Below are 13,281 nucleotides of genomic sequence, written 5' to 3' on the forward strand. Positions count from 1 at the left end.
TACATATGTAAAACTAACACAAATCCAGGGGTGAATCTTGTTGGTCCTCATGTTCTGCTGCACATTGCTTCCAGATGCAGAAGAATCTGTCCTTTATTTCTTAGTCATTGTTTCATAGTAGGGAACACGCAGAGCTGACAGCTGTTCTCTGAAGATGATCAAATTCAATATAGGAGTGTGTGGTTTCTTTCTTTAAAAAAGAAAAGAAAAGATATAATATCTTGAGATTTTGCTGTTTGTATCCATTATAGCAGGGACTTCAGATCTAAGACATCTAGGCACTGTATGCTTAAACGGTCTGGTGCTCTAAATAGACTAAAATGATTTAGATCGTAATTTTTTTTTAACCAAACTTTTTCTCCATTTGTACCTTTTTCGACTACGTTTTTTTTTCTTTTTTTAGCTAGTTATGACTTTAAGTGTCATTAAATGAATGGAGCAAGATTCCCTGATGTGTGTTCTGTTAGAGAATAACGCTGTCCTTGACCCCGCTCTCAAAACCACCTGCCATCTGAGGTCTGTTTACTTATGACCCATGATTTAAACTCCAGTCATCCTGAAGAGTGGAGGAGGTATTTTTCTTATACAGGAAACAAGGACATCTGAGTAAGACTACAAACTAAAGCAATAACAAAGCCCAGTTCCTCCTGTTACGGTATTTGCCTCACCAAGAGGCACTGAATTATGAGTCATCATTGTGCTCCTGTGAAGTTAGAGCTAATTCACCAGGCCCTAATCACCTCACCCTGATCCCAGACCAGTGATAACCTCACAGCAATCAGGTACTGCAACAAATTTGGTTTGAGCCCAAAGCACACTATATAGATGCTGTGATTAGGCTACTTGATGCTGGGGGTTGGTTGCATCCTGCAAGCAGCTGGTTTCCCAGATAGACAGATTCAGACTTTTAAATGTGGCCATTTCACTTATTCAACAATTTATTGTCATTCAACAATAATTTTTTTCTTGATACTGTTACAGTTTCCTCACAGTTGACCGGTGTAGAGGCAATCAAAGAGTGTTTAAACTGAATTCAGAATAGCATACTCGTCTTACCCATATAAAGATATGGCAGAAATGTTATTGAAATACAGTAGTCAACATTTGAAGTGGATCAAAAAAGTTCATCAAAGTTGTCCTAAGACAAGAACAGGTATTGTTCAAAATTAATGTTTAACTTTGATGAAAGGTTTTGAATGGATCCACTTCAAATGTTGACTACAGTACCAGAATGACAGGGCCATTTTTGTTTTTGTGAAGGCCAGAGTGTCCCTGTTTTCATATGCTGCGTGTTCAGAGTGGGTTTCGCGTACAACTGAGGGAAGAGAAAACCCGGAGTGGAGCTGGAGCCGGATGGTTACAGAACACTTTGTTCCACTCCACGCATTTGTGTTTTCTCCAGTCCGGCTTTCGGCGCTTGTTGACGCGGGAAGTCTGCCGCTATGGCTTCTTTTGGAACGTTTTTCATTCGTTGGCGAAGAAGATAGGAAGGAACTAACTGGCTACTGTGGCTAGTGTCTAACTTTTGACAGAAACGTAAGTTAACCCAACATAAATTAATTTACTGTTTATATAAATCAGTGGTCCCCAGTCCTGTTCCTGGAGGTCTAACCATTTGCAAAGGTCAGATCCAACCATGAATCAAAACACTTGATTTTCAAGTGCTCCTTGGACAGACAAACATGTAATCCCGTAAACTCAGGCTATTGGTCAATAAGTCTGTCGGGTCGCAAAAAAAGAAACAGAAATATACATAAATAACTTCCTTTTTTCAGGGTTTCCGCGGAGTCATAAAAAGTCATAAAACGTCTTAAATTTAATAATCAGAATTTTAGGCCATAAAAAGTCATAAAAACGTCCGGATTTTCCATACAAGGTCATAAATTTCATTTAGCCACGTCTTAAATTGATATGCTCGTTCATTCGTTGGTTCTACCATTGCTTTTTCCCCCTGAAAATGCGCTGGCGGCATAATGTTAAATGCACAGGTTAAATGCGCCAAAAGCGGAACGCTCATTTGAAACGTGCGCCACACGAACCATTTACCCGCTCGGCTCCAAGTCCAAACGGCAGCGCAGCGCGAGCTCAATAGAACTGATGCGTTTACTCTGATCGGTCTCGGTCACAAGATCCAGTGAGAAGTGCTTGAATTCAGCGAAGAACACACTGTCTCAGTGATTTAAACCAGTTTAAAGGCAGATTAAACAGCGCTGACCAACAGGAGAAACTCTGCACAACGATACAGTCTGAAGGCTTTTCCGTCTACAATCTCCCATCATTTATCATGGATTTACTGTAACGTTAGCCTAGTAATATTAACTGCACCATGTGGGATATACATATTGAATTTTATTATATTATTAGTGCTGATAATGTATTAAAGGACTAATGGAATATTTACAGTATTTAATAATGTATTTAGGCTACTGTTTTTCATACATTTCCTGAAGATATGTGCCATCAAAGTTAGGCAACACAAACCTGTTTCAAGACTTGGCCCCTATTAGCACATGCAGAAACTAAGTAATTATTTTCCCAATAAAGATATTTATTTTGTTAAGGACAAATGACAAATGTTTGAATGTCCTACCTCAGATTTGTGAAATGTTCACCTGTTTTAGCAAGTGTTTGTCATTATATTTTCTGACAATAAAGAGTAAAGTTAGTTTAAAACCACAATTAAAGCTCTGGTTTCTACAACTTTCACTTAGAAGTAACAGTCTGCCTTTAAACTTGAAAGAAATAAAGATTTGACATTTATCGTGATAATTATCGATATTGACTAATATAAAACAATTATCGTGATAATTGTTTTTGGCCATATTGCCCAGCCCTAACTGAAATCTCCCGGTCTATCACAATGGGAAAGTGTACATTTAACGAGCCATGGCTCAAAGATGGTGTGTTTAGTAGTTGGCTCAAGCCTGTTGCAAATAATCAGTATCAAGCATATTGCACACTGGGTAAGAAGGTGTTGGAGCTGTCTTTAGGCATTTAAATAATACATCTTGTTACTTTCAATGAAAGTCAAAAAAAAAAAAAAACTTTTGAAAGGAATTTTAATGATTTTTCGTAATTCGTGTAGGTCATAAATTTCAATCATAATGGTCATAAAAAGGTCTTAAAAAGTCTTAAATTTGACTGACCAAACCCTGCAGAAACCCTGTTTTTTGTTCATTAAAATTAGATTAAAAGTCATATTTGGAGGGAAATTTACACATTCAAAAGTTTGGGGCCAGTGCGATTCTTTTTTTTTTTTTTAAGAATGTAACGTTAGGCCTAATACTTTAATATACATGGACGCATTAAACTGAACAAAAGTGACGGTAACCTATTTTTAACATTGTTTCAAACATTTATATTTTAAATAGATGCTGTTCTTTTGAATGTTGTATTCATTTCATTCTGATGCAAGCAACAAAGCTGTTTTTTAAAACTGAAAATGATACGTGATATGATACGTTTCTTGAACAGCAAATCAGCATTTAGAATGATTTCTGAAGAATCATGTGACTGGCGTAATGATGCATATAGAAAATAATTGTAATAATATTTCACAATAGTAGGCTACTGTTTTGGACTGCATTTTTTTTTATCAAATAAATGCCTTGGTGAATGGATGTGCCTGTGTGATAGCCTTAGGGGTGTACAATATTGACAAAAAATTATATCTCGATATTTTGGGGGATTTTGTTGATAACAATAACTAGACAATATTTGCTGAGGTTAATTTTGTGCTATTGGCTGGTTATAGCAATTGTTCTTGCTCAGAGACACAATGGTTCTGCTCTGGATTTGTTTGAAACTATTTTTGTTGGTGAAACAAAGCATCAGACAATATTTTATAAAATGTTACTCACAATATTAACTTATTGTTTATTGAACTGTTGTATATAATCCATCACATTTGTAATCATGCTTAAATTTGGAAAAACAAAACAGCACCCTCACTCGTGATATTGCTTGTGATATTAACATGATATAAATACAAGACAAAAACTCACACTGAGGCTTTTTTACCCCCATTCTAACTGTATACACCATACAGTGAAAGCATAAAGGTGTGTTACATTTTCGACAATCCATATTGCATACCTCTAGTATGTGATATAGTAAAAGACGGAGAAAGTAGAAACATTGAAAGGGTAGTAATGGATCATATCATGTCAGTAAGTCTCTGCATTACGTGTGTCCTGATATACAGCAAAGGGATATTGTCTTTAAACCTGTGCTTCTTTTGAAGTCATTACTCTTGATTTACATGGGACCAAGGGAATCACATAGCCTACTCTGTTATTTGAAAATGCCCCTTTTATTAAAACATAACTTACTGGAGGATTAAACTCATATCCTGTACATTCCTCTGGTATGCACACATTTAGTCAAGTTCCTTTCACTTGTCAGTGTGTCCTCATTACTGCTTATGGTTTCTTTGGAAAGGACGCTGCAGATGCCCTGGTGCTTGAGTAAGCACATTTCTAGGCTTTTTGCCACAATACTACTATACAGTATAATGTAAGACTTGGCACTTGTCTTCATATTTCACTTTGAGTAACAAGATTGTTTCAGATCTAGTTGAGTCCAGTATGAGAAAATAAAACAGTGATCTCATTAGAACATGAAAACAAGTTAGTAATGTTTATCTGGTAGACATAATTCTCTGTTTGGAAGAATAAACAACATGCAAGTGACATTAACTTATTTTATCTTATGGATGTTGTCAATTTTTATTTTGTATTTTTTATTACGCCTTTTCTTCGAGTTCAGTGTGTCAAGTGTTCACAGAGGCACTTGTTTTATGTTGTATTAATCTGGCCTTATTTGAGGGAGTGATTTTTATCATTTTCCCCCTGATGATAAACTCTTTTAAACGTGTTTCCATTTCTCAGTGACTCATGTAAAGCACATCACTTTACCCATTCTTTTAAAATGACTCTGAAATACACACACACACACACACACACACACACACACACACACACACACACACACACACACACACACACACACACACACGGTTATTATGGCACCCCCCTTTTGAAACCTTTATTTTCAAGGATGTACTATATTCCCCGATCCTATATGTGCTGATTTCCATTCTGACTGGTTGACCAGTCTGTCTTGGGGTCAAGAGCAGTGGGTGTATGATCAACCAAGGAGTTCTTGAAAGAGAAAATATGTGGGAAATGGGAGGATGAGTGGACAGATCTGTTATAGATCTGATGGTGCTATTTAAAAGCAGAGGCCACTTGGTTTGCTTGGGGCGTTGTTCTTTTATCTGGACAGTGTGTGTGTCCATGTGGGGGTGAGGGGTTACATGTCCTCTGGGTTCGTAACAGACTTGACACTTCCCTCACCCCCTCATTAGGTTCCCGTTTGAAGTGCGCTACCAGGAAACATGAAAGGTGAAGCAGTTGATAAGCATGACAGCTAAAAACAAGGTTGCTTTTTATATACGTGGGGGGCTGAGGCCACAAATTTGAACATTGATTTATGTTTCTTTTAAATGTGGAAAAGACTTTTATGACATTATAAACGTTAAATATAAAGAAAAACTTGTAGGTCATTAATCAAATAAGTACATCGACCATGTGAACTTCTTCCATTGAATAGCCTATGTTCTTTGGATTACGTCAAATCATGCTGAAGAACATCCGGTTTAACACAAATTTCCCTTCTCTCTGTATGATTGTTGAATCTATATTTGTGAGGAAAATGGGAATGGCAAAATATCTATGCTCCACCCTGGAGACTGGAGGAATTCAGATGAATGTGAACCGGTGTTCCTCATTTTTTTGGGAAGACAGTTAAAGCAGTGAAAAAAGGTCCACTGCAAGGTCACGGCTTTGATATCTTAAGATATTTAGTTTTCAAATGGTTTTCTGTAGTACGTGTAAAGTATGTTAAAATAGTTTTAGCCTTGTTTGATATGCTGCCCACCCGACCGAGCACATGTATAATTATTAACACACTGATAACTGTTTTTCTTTTAAATACAACACTTATATAAAGGGCTTAATCAAATCAGCGTTATTTAAGTTGTATCTTCAAGACATTCTTAAAATCCTTTTTCTTCTCTCTGCTGTCTGTGCAGGTGTATAAACACCTCAGATGCGAGAGGCTTTATTTGTCAGGATGTTCTGGACAGAATGATTTCATGGGCTGAGAGCGGCTCAGACTGGATCTCCAGCTGTATTCAACAGTAGTGATCCTCGTGAACTCTAGTGCAGCTCCTGTTTGAAGAAGCCTCCAGGCATTTCCTGAGGAGGTGTGGTCTCGCTTTCCAAATGACATGATCGTATGTAACTGACCTACTCTCTGCTTGATTAACATCCTCAAAACCCTGGTTTTTTCCCCCTACTTTTACCATAATCAATTTTTTTTCTAATACAGAAAAAATAAATAAAAATGTTTTGCTTAATTTTGGGACATTTTTTTTTTTCAACTCTACATTTACAGCATAGGGCCATTAGTCTGCCCTGACATGCCAAACCATTTCTGAGTTTTTTCCTTTCAAATTTGGTTTAAGTTTTAGTAGACTACTTTTGTTATGTGCTTTTGCCATTTTTGTTAGTCTTTTTTTTTTATAATTCAGTTTAGCTTTAATTTATGTTTTAATTTCAGTAATTCTTAGCCTGGTAATACCAGACTCTGCTACTTCACTTTGCTTCGTATACAGAGTCTGGAAGGGCATAATAGAGAAGTGTTTTCTCTCTCGCGGGGGGGCGCTTGTCTGAAGTTTAAAATCATTGGTTACCCGTAAGCCAATCACATAACGTTTGGTTATGGCGTGTGTTATGCGCATGCTCAGCCGCATCTAACTTCCACTGTAAACGCATGTATGATGCAAAAACTAAACCATCGAGCGAAATACCGGAGTGAACATGGCTGTGAACGACTTTTGGAGATTATGTGAAGTAAATCTACGCATCCACGGTACAATCAGCGTCTACGTCACGGCTCTCAGCCCGCCCTCTGTCCGTTGATTGGCCCGGCTGTTTTCAGGCCGGTGGAAAACTGAAAGATAGGCTGCTATCTCAGACTGACTACAGGAGCGAAATGAAATTAGCGGAAGTAGGAAGTCTGACGTAGTCAGGCTAAGTAATTCTAGTACTTCAGCTTAAAGTTTAATTTCAGTTAGTTGCCTAGGCTATTTTTTTGTTTTTCATCTAATATTTATAAAAATGTTTTTAATCTTATTTCAGTTTTATTTCAATTAACGAAATCCATTTCTAATATAGTTTTCGTTAACATATAACAACACTGTGATTCATGCACTTTTATGTGTAAAACTCATTTCAAAAATGAAAATTAAGGATGCACCATATATTTGTGCCATTCTAATTATTGGCTGATATTATAATTTTTTTAAAGTTTCTTAAATTGCAATTTTCTCTAAGTATCAACCAATATTAGATACTTAATTGCACATGCTCATTTCCTCTATTTTAAAATTTGGATTACCTTTGCCGTCCTCTCACGCTCAGTTAAAAGTTACTCTTTAAAAACAGTAATAGTTTAGTAACTCTGTTAAATGTAATCTTTAGCAAATCTAAGAAAGAAAATCCATATTTCATACTGTACATTATATTGCTGTGATGCCTAAACTCACTTGTAGCTTTTGAAAGGATTGGTTGAATTTTTATGTTTATTTAATTTAAATTTTAAATTTTTTTGAACAAAGTAGTATGCTGGCTATCTTTCATTTATCAGTCATAATGAGAAAATAATTATTGCCTGAATTACAAATTTTTATATCGTTGAATCTATAAATATGGTCTTTTTATTCGGTCACTGCAAGACGTATTTCTGAAGCACTGGTATATGCTTTCATAAGATACCCTTCAAGCACATATGGCTCTGTGTTCTCCAGCGAATCAATAAGAATGGTTTCAGGGGGAAGAGAGAGGTATAGACAGAAGGGGATGATGGAAGCTTGTCTGAAAACAGATGAGACAGAATTTCTCTAATAGCTTAAAGGAGGCTTTGACCACTCTAGCCCACAACCCCCTTATTCTCAAGCTTCTCATTCTAGACAAACTGCACTAAAATAAGTGGTATTTTGTCTGTTTATCTTAATAAATCTGCTGCAAACAGGTGGTCCTGGGGCCTCATTTATAAAACGTGCGTACGCACAGATTTGCGTGGCAGAGAGCCCGGAGTACTGCAGGTATTTGGAAATCTAAGCAATTCTTGCCGCTCGCTATTCTCAAGTAAAGGATGTGGACGTTGACTGGTGCTCTTTTATATATTAATTAGATTAATTAGGTGGCGTTTACAAGGTGGAGATCTGAAACCATTTAGCTGTGCACAATTTCAAGATTATTTGTGATTTATTTCACTTTGGGGATGAGAGGTGTATACGCATGTTTTTTATACATACTATGTGTGGTTCTCTGAATCACACATATGCACATTTGAGAAATGATCATAAGATCAAATGTAGGACGATTTCTACGCAACATTTTGTAATTGAGGCCCCTGGAGAGCAATAATAAGCCATGATTTCCTCAATTTCAGGTTTTACGCAGAGTTATTTTGTGTCTGATAGACAGGCTGAAAACCATCAGCTGCTGAGAAGCATTTGCTCAAAATATCACAGATTGATTTTGGTGTGAGAGGTCTCATCTTTTACTAATCCTGGATTTATAAAACACATTTCTACTGTTGCTTTCATAGGCTACTACTTACGATCCCTATAGAGTGATAGTCTAAGCTGTGGTTTACTCACATGATGTGGTTTGGGCTGCTGTTTGCAAAAAAGGTCAATAACAAGACTGAGTCAAAGTGAAAACACTACAGAAGCACAACTCCTACGTTTGGAAGCCGCTTGGACATGGGGAGGACAGATTTGTGTGTAGAAAAGAGATAAAAGCTGTAGTTAAACAAGGTCACTTTCATCAAACGCTTACGTGAAGACTATCTCTGAGACTTTATATTGGCTTTTTCTCCATGAGACGTGTTTTTCTTTCATAATTTTATTATTTTCATGTTTACGGAATGATGGAGTGTGCGGAGAAAGTGCTGACAGGGTTGAACGTCTCCTGTGAATAGCTTGGAGTAATTCTCCATCTGAGCAGAGAAAAAAAGAAAACCCATGAGAGTGATTAAACATGGAATATTTCAACGTTTTCTCAAATAAAACCTCTAATCTCTTTGAAGAGGGTCCAAGTTCAAACTATATCAGTAATTCTTACATTTGGCAGTGCTGTGAAATGCAGGTGAGGAATAGCCTGTAGCTTTCTAAGGGCATCTTACGTAAGACTGCTTAAGTGTGGTATGTAAGACTATTTTTCTACTTTAAACTAGTTAGGACTGCCTTGCGAACTCTGTTTGGACTCAGACTGAATGAAATGTTCCTCATGGTGGCAAAATCAACCCCACATGTTAGGCTCTGTGCTTGTTTGAAGAGCCGAGTCGTGCAGAGTTAAGAAAATACCAGCTCCGGAATACAGTACACCCAGGTTGAAGGCCGCTGCTCTCGTGGGAGTGGTTCATATTTTTGCTTGGCCTTGACAGAACGTCATCACTTTATCTGCGAAAGGTAATCGCCCCGGGAAGCGTCATGTTAACGGATCATCAGATACGTCGTTTATGATTACAGTAACAGAACGTTCCATAATTTACATATCGGCCTAACAGTTAAGCTTCACAGTGTGGCGCTAAGAGATTTTCCCCGTGTATAAAGTGAGACAGATGACTTTGTTTTTTTTTGCGAATCAGAATGTAATACCCATCTTATTTCATTCCAGACATAAATTTGTTTTCTGATGATAATCTGCTTATCTTTAAGTGGCTATTTGAGTGAAGATGCTTATTATTTTTCTACACAAATGCAAAAATTAGATGAGACTTAGTCAGCAATACATCTTTTTTCAAAATTTTTGTTATCCATCTTATCATGAACAAAATTATTAATCAAAGTGTCATAACTTGATCTTCTGGTGATGCATGTCTGACTTCTCCAATCTTCAATTTCACCCACTTAAACCCCACCCCTTTTTACAGTTGTCTCGCGTATAGATCAACAACCAGTGGACAGAACCAAGGCCACACCTGGAATTTATTTATTTTCTGATAATAAGAATCATATCACTTAAATGTACATCACAACACAGAACAAAAATATTTAGCTACTTCCGTTTCATCGCCACTTTGAATAAACTATTAATCAGACTCTATTGGTATGTCTCACAGCTTTGTAGAAATTTATTCCAGACAAAGCTACTTCCATTTCATCGCCACTTTAAACAAACTAGTGCCAGACAAACAGTGCCTGAATAACTCTTATAATTCAGACATACCTTCAGATGTTGTGTTTTAGGTTCACTTTATTTGGTTAGCGCTGTCATTTCTGGAAGAAATTGTCAATATGCTTTAGCCCAATGTCCCGTATTCTGTCATCATTTACTCACCCTCATTTCATACCAAACTGTATAACTGCATATATTATGTGGAATATTAAAGAAAACATTTATCTGAAATATCTCTGAAAATCATATGGACCTGCAGTTTTTATGATGCCTTTTTATGTCTTTTTAAAGCTAACAGCTTTAGTCCCCATCCACTGTATTTGCATGGAAATGAACGACCAGCACAGTATTCAAAATCTCTTCTTTTTTTTTGTTCCACAGAAGAAAGAAAGATATACAGGTTTGGAACCACATGAGGGTGAATACATGGCAGAAGATTTTTATAAGGGCCAGGATGAGACCATTTAACCAAATGGGCTTATGTCTACATCAAACGAATCTTCTTGGCATATCCGAGCAATTCAAAGGGAAAACTTTCAAAAACTTTTTCCACAGGAGCAAATGGATGCTTCTCCTTCTAAGAAAGGTGTTTTGGAACAGAGGGGAAAATAATGTTGTCTGCATGTTTGGCCGTGGAGGTGTTTTCATGCTACATGTGATATGTTTGCAATGAAGCTAATTTCTAAGTATATTTTCAGTCCCCAAAAATGCTTAATTCTGAGAAATAGGAACCCTTTTTTTCTACCCAGTACAGCAGGCACATTCTCTGGTGATTGGAAGTTTCCAGACACATCAAAAATGTTTTGAAATGATAAAGGATATCCTTCTCACTGCAGCAGCCTGTGCACACAAAAAGTGCTAAAGGTTGAGAATTGAGACGGTGTTGAGCAACTACACTTCTTTTAGGTTTGAGCCAGGACATTGTTCCTAAAAAAATAAAAAAGCAGTTCCAAGTAAGTGTTACAGAGCAGTATGCTTCATATTAATAGTGTAGATAATGTTTAGTCATGGAAAAAGAGGCCAGCTGGAATAATCCGGACAGCTGCGGAATGAACTGACCAAACATCTCTCACTGTTCCTGCCGTTGTTGGGAACCTCATCACTGTCGACACTGAATAATAAACATCGGTCAAGCGTGAAAACAATCGGACTGTTTGCATCAGTATTTTTTAAAACATCTTCAAGCATGGGAGTGTGGGAAAATGAAACATGGACTGCTAAAGGCTTTACGATAATTAGACTATTGTGTCATTTAATTTTTGGCACATATTTTCCTCTTTCATGAAGGTTTCATGTCTGACTCATGCAGTAGATGCAGCACAGCAGAAAGAAAGATGAGTGAGTGAGTGAGAGATTGAGGGCTGAAATCCCCTAATTGAATTAGAAACGTCAGGAATTCTTTGATTGGGGTGAAATCCCTCCTGACCCTGGGGTAACTGCTCCGAACAGATGTGTTTGAATGAGGCTTTTGAACAGGACGTCCCAATGGAATCTCCCTTTATTCTCTCCATTACCTCCATCTAATTCTTTATGACAGAAGTTGCAGTCTTCACCTTCCTTAATAAGAATAAATGTGTCATGCTTAAGAATTTTATTTGTATGGTATCTTAAGGAGAACTGATGGGTGCGCTTGACAAGATTTGGTTAAACAAACATATTGTGAATTATATTAGAGTAAATATTCATCTTTAATAATATTTATCGATTTAGTTTTTGTTGTTTTTTGGTTTTGTTGTAATGCCTTATCACATTCAGCTCCTTTTCGAAGAAACGTTTGTCCTTTTTTGGTACTTTTTACTTTTTTGTGTAACATTTTATGTTGAATTATGTGTTTCTATTGATCTGTTGCTGTTTTGTGGCAGAATTTGAATGACTTTTGTTGTTGTAGGTCTAAGGTGCAGGCAAGGGTGGTTAACTCTGGCCCTCGAGATTCAGTTTCCTGCTGAGTTTACCTCCAACCCTGATCAAACTCACATGCCTGTAGTTTTCTAGTAATCCTGAAGACCTTGATTAGCTTGTTCAGGTGTGTTTGATTAGGGTTGGAGCAAAACTCAGCAGGAAAGCAGATCTCGAGGGCCAGTCACCCACCCCTAGCCTGGCCTAAGGTCACCGAATCACCAAGCAGTGGATACATTCGCTGCAAAAAAAAACCTTTCCTCTTGGTTGTTGTATGCTCTTTGAAAACTAAGAGCTCTAAAACATGGCTGACATTTCTAAGATGGTTTGTGTGTCTGATGTTCATCATTTGTTGATATGTGTTGACGCCTGGCGGGAAGTGTCATTCCATACTACTCTAAAACATGCTTTTCTACAGTACTTGTGAGACAAGCAAGGAGGGGCTGGGACGCCCTATAATGCTGAAGTGCAATAAATATGTAAGATCTAGACCGAGCTCCCCAGCAGACCTGCATATTCTGGCCCCATTCCCCGATTCCACTGTTTTCCCTCTCCGCTGGTCATCTCTACTGAAACATGCAGAGCGGGCAGATCAAAGCCGCTCCTCCTGGAGGCCTGAAGATGGAGATATATCGAGTTTTCTCTCGCGAAACACAAACCCTTTCAACTGCTGTTTTGCTCCAGTGGTGTTATGATCTTTGTAACTGAATGATCAAAGTAGCAAACCTTTTCGGGATTTTTTTTTTTCAGCGGTAGCTCAGCTTTGCGTCGGACTCCTCACGCGTCACTGGTGTGCGGGCGCTCCATCACCGCTATGTGTATTTTTAGAAGGAATGTTAGTTTGGGAACATTCTGTTGGCATAGGCGCTTATCCATCTGCACGATGGTCCAGTGCCCACCCTCTCAATTTTCCGCCCTTTGATTCACCACGTCCCACTCTAATGTGCACCAGCTGTGAAACCTGTGCTTGTTTTGCACTTGAAATGAACAGCGTTCTTATGTTCCTACCTAGAGATTTCTATCTACTCAGGGCTTTGTGTTCTGTGCACCGGGGCTGGAGAAATGGCACTGTGTGTAATTGAGATTTTCCTTTCTAAGAAAACACACACATGGTTTTACACATTATGCAACA

The sequence above is a fragment of the Leuciscus leuciscus genome, assembly GCF_965113295.1.
Source record: "Leuciscus leuciscus genome assembly, chromosome: 6".
Taxonomy (NCBI): Eukaryota; Metazoa; Chordata; class Actinopteri; order Cypriniformes; family Leuciscidae; genus Leuciscus; species Leuciscus leuciscus.